This window comes from Cavia porcellus, unplaced genomic scaffold, assembly GCF_034190915.1.
Source record: "Cavia porcellus strain 051 isolate PalLab524CR breed Dunkin Hartley unplaced genomic scaffold, mCavPor4.1 scaffold_1, whole genome shotgun sequence".
NCBI classification, from domain to species: domain Eukaryota; kingdom Metazoa; phylum Chordata; class Mammalia; order Rodentia; family Caviidae; genus Cavia; species Cavia porcellus.
The window spans coordinates 95836567-95847091 of record NW_026947484.1 but is presented as its reverse complement, the minus strand read 5'-3'; positions in this window follow the sequence as shown (position 1 = coordinate 95847091).

The window sequence follows — 10525 nt, the reverse complement described above, 5'->3', positions numbered from 1 at the left end:
TAAAGTAACTGAAATTATCCCACACATACTGTCAGGCCACAGTGCAATGAAATTGGAAATCCATGCCAAGGAAACCATAAGAATTTCATCAACACATGGAAATTAAATAGCACTCTAATGAACAATCAATGGGTGACAGATGAGTTTAAAGAAGAAATTAAACAGTGTTTCAGTTGAATGATAATGACAGTACTACACACTGGAACTTGTGGCAAAAATGAAAGCAGTCTTAAGAGGGAGATCTATAGCACTAAATCATCATATCAGGAAAACAGAAAGTACATATAAACTACTTAATGCTGAACCTCAATTTTTAGAAAAAGAAATGCAATCTAATCAAAAGCTTGTAAAAGGAGGACATTGTAACTATCAGAGCAGAAATTAACACATTGGAGACTAAAAGCAGAATACAAAAAATCAATGAATTGAAAATTTGGCTATTTGAAAAATTGAATAAAACTGAAAAACCGTTGGCCAAACTTATCCAGAAAAGGAAAGAAGACTCAAATTCATGCAATTAGGAATGAAAAGTGTAAACTTACAAAAGACACTTTAGATATCCAGAAAAGCATCTACACCTACTTTAAAAACTTGTATTTTAATAAGATGGAAAATACAGAAGAAATGGACAGATTCCTAAAAATATATGAATTACCAAAACTGAATCAATAAGATATAAAAATTCTAAATAACCCAATATCAATAAATAAAATTAAAGATGTAATTAAAAACCTATCAACAAAGAAAAGCCCAGGTTCTCATAGATTCACTGCTTAATTCTACAGGACATTTAGTGAAAACTTAACACCACTACTTTTCAAACTCTGTAATGAAATTGAAAGGGAAGCAATACTCTCAGATCCATTTCTAGAAACAAGCATTACTCTAATTCCAAAACCAGAGAAGGACCCAATTAAGAAGGAGAATTACAGGCCAAACTCTCTAATGAACACTGATATAAAATCCTTAACAAGATACTGGCAAACAGAATGCAGCAAAATGTCAAAAGGATTGTACATGATCAAGTGAGATTCATCCCAGGGTTGCAGGGATGGTTCAACATACAAAAATCCATAAATGTAATATATCCATTAGCCAGAGCAATTAGACAAGAGGGAGAAATTAAAGGAATAAAAATAGGATAAGAAGAAGTTAAATTATCATTATTTTCAGATCACATGATATTCTACCTAGAAGTCCCAAACACTCCACCAATGAACTGCTAGATTCAACTAGCAAATTTAGTAATGTAGCTGGTTACAAATTCCACACTCAAAAATCAGTAGCCTTCTGGTACAGGAATAGCAAATGCACTCAGAGAAATCAGGGAAACAATACCTTTTACAGTAGCATACAAAAAATTGAAATAGCTAGGAATTCATCAAATGAAAGATTTAAAATACCTTCAAGTTGAAAACTATAGTGCTCTGAAAAATAAGATTGAAGAAGATATTAGAAATTAGAAAGATATACCATGCTCTTGGGTAGGAAGAACATGTATAGTGAAATTGGTCATACTTCCAAAACTGTTACACAAATTCAGTGCAATCCCAATCAAAATTCCAGTAGCATATCTTACAGAAAACAATCCTAAAATTCATCTGGAATCAAAATAGATCTAGAATAGTGAAGGAGATTGTTGGCAATAAGGTGAAGATACAGGTTTATCGATTCCTTACTTGAAATAATACTGTAAAGATAGTGTGTTAAAAAAATGTGGTACTAGAAAAAAAAACCGATATGAAGATCAATCAAATAGATTAGAAGACACAGAAATAACTTCAAATACACAAAGCTACTTTATATTTGACAAAGGAGCCAAACACAAACTCGAAAGAAACACAGTTTCTTTAGCAAATGGTGTTGGAAAAACTGGCTTTCCACATGCTGAAGATTAAAACTGGCACCATATCTTTCACCACGAACTAAGCCAATATCAGAATGGATTAAAGATCTTAATATTAAAACAGAAATGTCAAGTCTGCTGGAAGATAGAGCAGGTAAAGCTCTTTAAGACATTGGTATAGCCAAAGACTTTATGAATAAAATCCCGATTGCACGGGACTTATTGCAAATAATCAGCAAATGGGATCTTGTCATACTAAAAAGCTTTTTCACAGCAAGAGAAACTACCACCAGAGTAAAGAGACAACCCACATTGTGAGAGAAAATGTTTGCCAAGTGTTACTCAGATAAAGGATTACAACTGAAAATATATAAAGAAAAACATCAGTCTTCCCAGATTTAAAGATCCAATCCAAAAACGGGCATCTGAGATGAACATATACTTCACAGAGGAAGAAGTACAAATAGCAAATAAATATGTGAAAAAAACATTCAATAGCACTAGTCATTCGAGAGATGAAACTTAAAAGAACACTGAAACTGCACCTCCCCTCAGAAAGAATGGCCTACACTAAGAAATTCACCAATTAAAATGCTAGAGAGGTTGTGGGGAAAAAAGAACTCTTCTCCCTTGATGGCAAGAATGCACTCTGGGATGCATCCACTGTGTAAGTCAGTGTGGAGATTCCTCAAAAAACTAGGATTGGAGGTCCCACACACCTTTTACCCTTCTGCATCTTTCCAAAAGAATTAAAAACATCATATTGCAGTGATATATATGCACCCATGTTTATAGCAGTATAGGTTGTAATAGCTGGATCTTGGAAACAACATAAATGCCCACTGACTGAGGAATGGATAAGAAGGACGTGGTATTTCTATTCAGTGGTGTACTACTCAGCCATAAAGAATAATAAGCTGGACAATTTTATAGGTAAATGCATGCCCCTTGAGAACATACTTATTAGTGAAATGAATATCTTTCATGTATAAACATCATATTGTTTCATTAGTGTGACAAACTAAAAGAAAAAAAAAACACGTATTTTGTCCCAGAGAGAATGACTTCAGCCAAAGCAGTGGCTCAGGCCACACCTGCCTTACTTTAACTAACTGATAGTGAACCATTTTGAGTTGACTTTTGAATGTTTTGAGAATATTTTGATGTGATACAAGGTTTGGGGGTCTTTGGCATGTGAATATGCAATTGTTCCAGTATGTTTATTTATGGTTCAGTCCTTTCTCCATTTAATTGTTGTGCAGCATTGCCAGAAAGCAATTATCCATTGTGTGGGTATCTATTTTGGGACTCTATATGGGTACTTTGGTGGTTTGTCTATCATGATAGCAATTCCATTTGTCATGATGGGTATAATTTTGTGATATGTCATGGACTGTGGAGAGTTGGAGCTCTAATTTTATTCCTTTATCAATGTTGATTAGACTATTTTGAATCTTTTCTAACTCTACAGAAACATAAGAATTAAAATAGTAATCTTTAGGAGAAATGATGTTGGCATTTTGATAAAGGATTGTGTTTTCTGATCTTTATTATTTTCTTCTAATCATGTTTGGTTTTAATCTGTCATTTATTTTTAGTTTTTAATGAAAGATATGAGGATATTTCATAAATTTATTCTTTTCTGAAAAATGTACTTGGTCTTAATTTTTTTAAATGAATATCAAGCAAAAAGATACTCCAAATGTCAATGTACGACCTCATCAGAGTATGGAAGATGTAATCCATTTACGCATCACTGTCAAATTCAAAATCAAAGGAATAACTGACACCCTTATGGGCTGGGATGAAATTGCAGTTGAAGACTGCTCATGCAGTATGTGTGAGGTTCTGAGTTTGATCCACATCACTCCAAAAATAAAATAAAATAAAATAAAATCATAGGTCACCAAATTTTATAGATAAACAACCTAAAAAGAATAATCATAGATACTATCAGATATATGAAATGCCTCAATGAAACAAAGGGAAAGCCAATAGACCCTTCTCAGGAACATACGCGTGTTGAAATATGTTAAGACAAAAAAAAATGAAAAAAATACACATCTAAATGTCCACTATTCCTCAAACCCATGAACTTCATTCAGAAAAAGGAAGCTGCTGGAAATTTTTGCATGGCAACTAAAGTCTCAGCAATACAGGTGCTCATATAGAAACGGTTTGGAATGAAATATTTGAACCTGGTGCTGGGTTTATCAGGATCTAAAGACAGCAAGTGAAGAGTCATACAGAAAACAAAAGGAAAAGAATCTACAATAGAAAGATAACCAGAGGAAATGGTGATAAAATTGTATTTAAGGAAATAAAACTGCTTAGGGAAGGAATTTCTGGAGTCAGGTAAGGCATGAATTGAAACTCCTCACTACATCGCTCCCTCCACCAAACACCCCATTCACAGGGACCTCCTTCATGTTCCTGTGAGCCCTTGTTGAGAGGTTTCTATGTCCTGATGGTACTTAAAGAAGAAGCACCAGGCATACACTCTCCTCTCCTGGAAATACACAAGTGGCTTCTCTAGAACATGATTAAGATGAAGTAGTCAACAGGCATCATGCAAGGAGGACAGAGATGGTCAAAGTGCCCACCAGAATGATGTCAGTCATAGTCATAAATGGTTCATATTGAGCTACATTTTCTTTCAAATCAAAAGATCTGAAATCTGCATGCTGAATCCTTAAGATTCTCTCCATAAGCAGTAATTGATTGCAGTCAATGCTGAGAACACAGAGATCTCCTAGAGGGTTAGAGACAAGAAAATGCCCCAACAAGTTGACATTGAAACAATCTTGCCCTTAACACTCATGATGCACAAGGCACAGAGACATTATTCATGAAGACAAGGCAACTCAAGTTATCTTGAATTCTTTTCAGATGCAGGATGCTTTAAAGATAAACAGTCCAAAAGCAACAGGGTTTGACTATGTGGAAGAGCCTTTCTAAAACACAAATTAATCATGTGCATATGGGAAGGTCCAAATTTCTCAAGGGAATAAATTTTCTGGAAGAAATTTTTATCTTATCTTAATTGATTGAAGAAAAGATTTTAACACATCAATTCTCTCTCCTTGCAGTCTGTACATTCTGAAATATTTAGGAATATTTAAACCTTGGTCCCCTTCCTAAAGAGTAGGGCTCACAGTGATCTGGATGTAGTGTTACACCTCAATAATCCCAGGCTGAGGCAAGAGGATTGTTGGTAAATTCCGGGCCAGTGTGGGCTGCATAGTGAATTCAAGGTCAGCCTGAACTACATGGTGAGAACACACACACACACACACACAGAGCAGCAAAACACATGTACATGAGTAAACATTAGAATTCTTCACCATGAATGGGATAAAGAACCATTCTATCTCAGCATGTTAGAGTTCACTATAATGATAGTGATAGTAGATTTGTTAATAAGGCAAAAAAAAAAGATGTTAAAACAAAAACTCATTTCTTAAGCTTGACATAGTGGCAACGCCTGCGCTCCCAGCATTCGTGAGGATTGCCTGGGGTTCAAGTTCATACTGGGCCGGTATATTGTGAATCAAGGCCAGTTTAGATCCTTAGGTCATCAAAGGGCCACTATGAGCCCTATTTGCTGTGATTCCATATGAAAAGCACTTCTGGTTCTGAAGGCTCTGGGGCACTATCTTAATGCCTAGACAGCCTTTGGTGCTGTGGACTCAGCTGAGATTCCTGTGCACAGAGCCTTGGTTCAGGTGGGCCAGGTTCATTCTGGACAGTGCAGAAGTTCCATGTGACTCGGTGGGACTTTTGTGTTACTGTACATGCAGAGCTATAGCAGTATCTTGGTTTTATTTCAGACGTGGCATATGTTTGCTAAACAAAAATATTGTATAACAGTAACAGACACAGAGAACATAGAATCCAACTTCATATGTAAACTGACATTTTTGTTAGCATATGTTTACATATATTCATGAATACACTCATTGTGGGAGGCTGGTATATGTAATTACACATCTTCAATTTATTTATATCTCTTGCCCTCCAAGTCCTCTCCTTCAATTTGTGGACACATTCCTACTGATAAAAATTCTGTATCTATTTCTTATTATTTGACTCGTTACTTAATTTTGGTCTTCTTATAAAGCATATATCACACAGTATATCACTGTGTGTCTGACTTTCTTTGGTCAGTTATAGATTCAACATGTGTCCATTTTTCCCACAAATAACTCAAATGGATCCTCTCTAGCAGAGAGTACTTTATTTATTGTGTATGAATACTACATTTTCTTTATCCATTATCTTTTGGGGAAAATAGCTATTTTCAAAATCTAGCTTTGTAAATTGTGCCGCAATAAACATGCATATTCATGCTTCACTGATATACGATATCTTTTAACTGATTTGAGAAAATAGCTAGTACGAAAACAGACTGGTGAAACAAGACTTCTATTTCTCATTTTGAGAGATCTCCACACAGATGAGATCTTTTACAGTGGTGGTACTAGTTTACACTGCTATGAAAAATGCAGAAGGGAGAGGCTAGTACAGAGTTCAGCAGCAAAGCAACTGCTTGGCAGGCCCAAGGTCATGAGTTCCATCAGTATAAAAAAAACGATAACAATAACAACAATAATAATAATAATAATAATAAATGCAGGGTTCCTCTATCTACACAGCTTCATTAACACTTTTATTATTTAATATCCTAAACATAGCCATTTTTTCTGAAGATTGAATCCCTGTGTTGTTTTAATTTGCATTTCTCTTATGGCCAATGATACTGAAATTTCCAATGTAGTTACTGGCCATTTGGACTTCCACTTTGCAGAAGAGTCTAATCATAACAGTTACACACTTTTGGACTGGGTCTTCTATTTGGAAAGGTTTCATTTTTGAGTGATTATACTGCTGTTAATCTTCCGCCTGAGGTGTAGCTGGTAAATATTTTTGCTATTGTGGAGGATGTTTCTTTTTTGTTACTTATTTTCTTAGCAGAGCAGAAGTGAATTTGATATAATCACATTTCTTCCTTCTTGATGCTATTGCTTATACAACTATGTTTCTATTCACAAAGTCTTTGTTCACATCTATGTCTTCAAGAGTTTTACTTACGTCAACTTCTAGGAGGATAAATGTTTCTGTTTTAACACTTTGATTTTTGATTAACTTTTATTTTACTGTAACACAGTGTGAAAAATGGAGCTAGCACCAATATTTTGCTTGAGGAGAAACAGCTTTCTCAGCAACATTTAGATTTTATAAAAGCTATTTTTCTTCCAGAGTAAATTCTTGGCCCCTTAGTCAAAGATCAGGTAGCAGAATATTTCTGGGCTGGTTTCTACATTCTCTATTCTTTTCTACTACATCACCTGTCTGGGATTATGCCATTTCCATTCTAATCACTGTAGCTTTGTAACAAAATCTGAAATCTAGCACTGGGATGCTTTGTTCTTGTTGCTCAGAATTGATTGTGCCCTTTTGAGTCTCTTTTAGTTCCATATGAATTTTAGCATTCATTTTTCTAGTTCCATGTGTGTTGTTGCTGGCATATTGATGGGAGTACATTAAATCCATAGTACAGCCATTCGGACAACGTTCGTGCTGCCTATCCAGAACCAGGGAATGTCTTTCAACTTTATGATGTTTTTTAATCTCCTTGTATATCTGTATTGCTTTTATTGCACATTTTTCACTTCTCTGATTAGCTTAATTCCTAAGTATTTCATTTTTCTTGATTCTGTTGTGAATGGTATTATTTTCCTAATTTCTTTCCCACAGTGTTCCTTTTGGTGTAAAGGAATGATACAAAGCTTGGACAAAGAATCTGCACCCTGCTGCATTGCTGAATTTGATTAACTCTAGGAGTTTTCTGGTGGAATTCTTTTGGAAGTTCTATGTAATGGACCATGTCTTCCTCAGATGAGGCAAAGATGAATTCTTTTTTTCCTGTACATATTGCTTTTTTTGTTTCTCTTTCCTGATTGTCCTGGGCAATGTCTTGAATATTATTTTGAAGATGAATGGTGATAGTAAATACCATTCTCTTATTCCTTAACATAAAAAAGTTTTTATAGCTTTTCCATATTTGATGTGATGTTGACAGGCAGTTTGTTATGAATGCCTTTTTAAAACTTTTTAAGACAGCAAAAGAAAAAAAGGGTAGAATATAGAATTTCAAAAAATAACAGGAATAAATCAACACTAGTTTACATATTACACATTGTTATACTAGAAGTAGTTGCACAAGTCACAAAATCAAACCATAAAAAGAACAGACAAGCAATGACAGCACAAACTATTCACTTTTATGAACTAACAGAATTAGTAGTACGGTTGTTTATCTTGCACACTTAAACATACATACAATCATATGTGTAAACCTACAAGTTGTCTTGCCATTTGAGCAGTTTCAATTTCATTACTACAATATCTATTGTACAATTTGGATCATGTTACTCTTTCAGTTTACTACTATTATTTATGTTTTACACTAGAAAACAATACGATATTTAGAAATGTGAGGCTGATTTATTTCACTTATGTTTATAGTCTCAAGTTGCTTTCATTTACCTAGAAAAGCCTAAAGGTAAAGGTCATCTTTTCAAGGCCGAGTAATATTCCATCATACTAAAATACCACATCTTTTTTATCCATTCTGTGGTGGATGGGCATTTTGATTGCTTCCAATATTTAGCTATTAGAAATTTGGTGCTTCTAGGTATATGGGTATACGTATATCACTGTGACATGACATTTTCAATTTTTCTGATTAAATACCCATGAGAGAAATAGCTGGATTGAATGGGACTTCCAATCAAAGTTTTTTGAGCAATCTTTATACTGATTTCCACAGTGGCTGCACCAGTCTACATTTCCACCAACAGTCCCCACAGTCCTGCCAATATTTGTTATCAGTTGATTCCTTGATGATAGCCATTCTTTCCGCAGTGAGATGAAATCTAAATGCTGTTTTAACTTGCATTTCTTGAATGCCCAGTAATGGTAAACATTTCTTCATGTATTTATTTGCCATTTGTATATCTTCATCTGAGAAATGCATATTCATCTAGATCCCAAATTTTGGAATGGGTCTTTGAATTGGGGGCCTTGAATTTTTTCAGTTTTTTCTATGTTCTAAATATAAGTCTCTTGTCTGAAGAACTACTGGCTAAAATTATTTCCCACTTTCTGGGTTTTCTTCTCACTTTGTTGGTGATTTCATTTGAAGTGACAAACTTTTAAAAAGATGAGATCCCACTTCTTGTCATAAAAATCTTCAGCTTTAGGAAGGTCATTCTATAATAATTTTCGAGAATTTTTTAAATTATGAAGAGTTTTCTCAAAAATTTTGCACATTGAAGGGTATGATGATGTCATTTGATTCCTTCTGTTTACGTGCTCAATCCCGTTTATTGGTTTGCATACACTGAGTCATCCTTGCCCTCTTGGGGTGAGACCACATGGTCAGGATACCTTATCTTTTTGATGATTAATTGCAGTGTATGTGCCACTATTCTTGTTGGGGATATTTTTATTTATTCCTTAACGAGACTGCTTGTAGTTTACTTGTTAGTTGGGTTATTCTCTAGGTTTGGCATTAGAGTTAATGATAGCGTCCATACATGAGTTTGGAAGTACTCCTTTCCTTTCAGTTTCATTGATCATTTGAGGATGACTAGTGTTCTATCCTCTTGGAAGACATCTTATACAACTGAGTGGTTAATCTTTCAAGGAGTGTGCTCTTCTTAATTTATGGGGTTTGTATTACTTTCTCCACTTCATTGTCTCTTATTGGACTGTTCAGACTATTGATGTATTCCTGCTTCTGTTTTAATACTCAAATGTGTTTAGGAAACCACACACTTCTTTGCCATGCTCCAATTTGTTGGAATACAATTTTCATAGTCCTTATTAATGATCTTCTGGGCTTCAGCAATGTCTGTTGTGAATCTGACTGTGCTTTCTAAGTGCAGTGAAATGAGTGTTTTCTTTCTTTCTTTGGGTAAGCTTACCTAAATGTTTATCTATTTAATTCCTTCTTTTAAAGAACCAGTTCATCTTATTAATTCTTTGCATTATTTTCCTCTTGATTTTGTTAATATCTACTCCAATTTTATAACTGCCTTAAAGGCACCTACTTTACTTTGGACTGTTCTTGTCTTTTAGTCTGCAGTGCTAGATTATTAGTTTATTTCATTTTGATTAGTTTGTTTTAGAAATAGCTATTATAACAATAAATTTTACTCTAGTACTATTTCATAGGTTCTAATATTGCACGGGACTTTTCATTGGATTCAATAAATTGTTTACTTTCTTGATTTCTCGCTGACCCAATATCCGCTTTGGATGCTGTATTTAAACTCCAGGTGTATGGAAAACATCTGTGGCTTCTTTTGCATTGATTTTTAGCCTGTGGTAGTTTCATAGGATGATTTTAACAATTTTTTCCTGAAGAAAGATTTATGGCCTAGTACACAGCTTATTTTGAACAAAGTTCCACTAAACTCTTGAGATTGTATGTTCTACTGTTGTAGGATGGAACACTGTAGTGCTTACACCTGTTTGTTCAAAGTTGTGGTTCACCTTTGAAATTTTTTTTAATCTAGTTGATCTGTATATTTCTTACACTGACATACAAAAGTACTCGATAGGATACTGTTGATGTTTTTCTGATCGCTTTCGATCAGGAGTGTTTGTTTT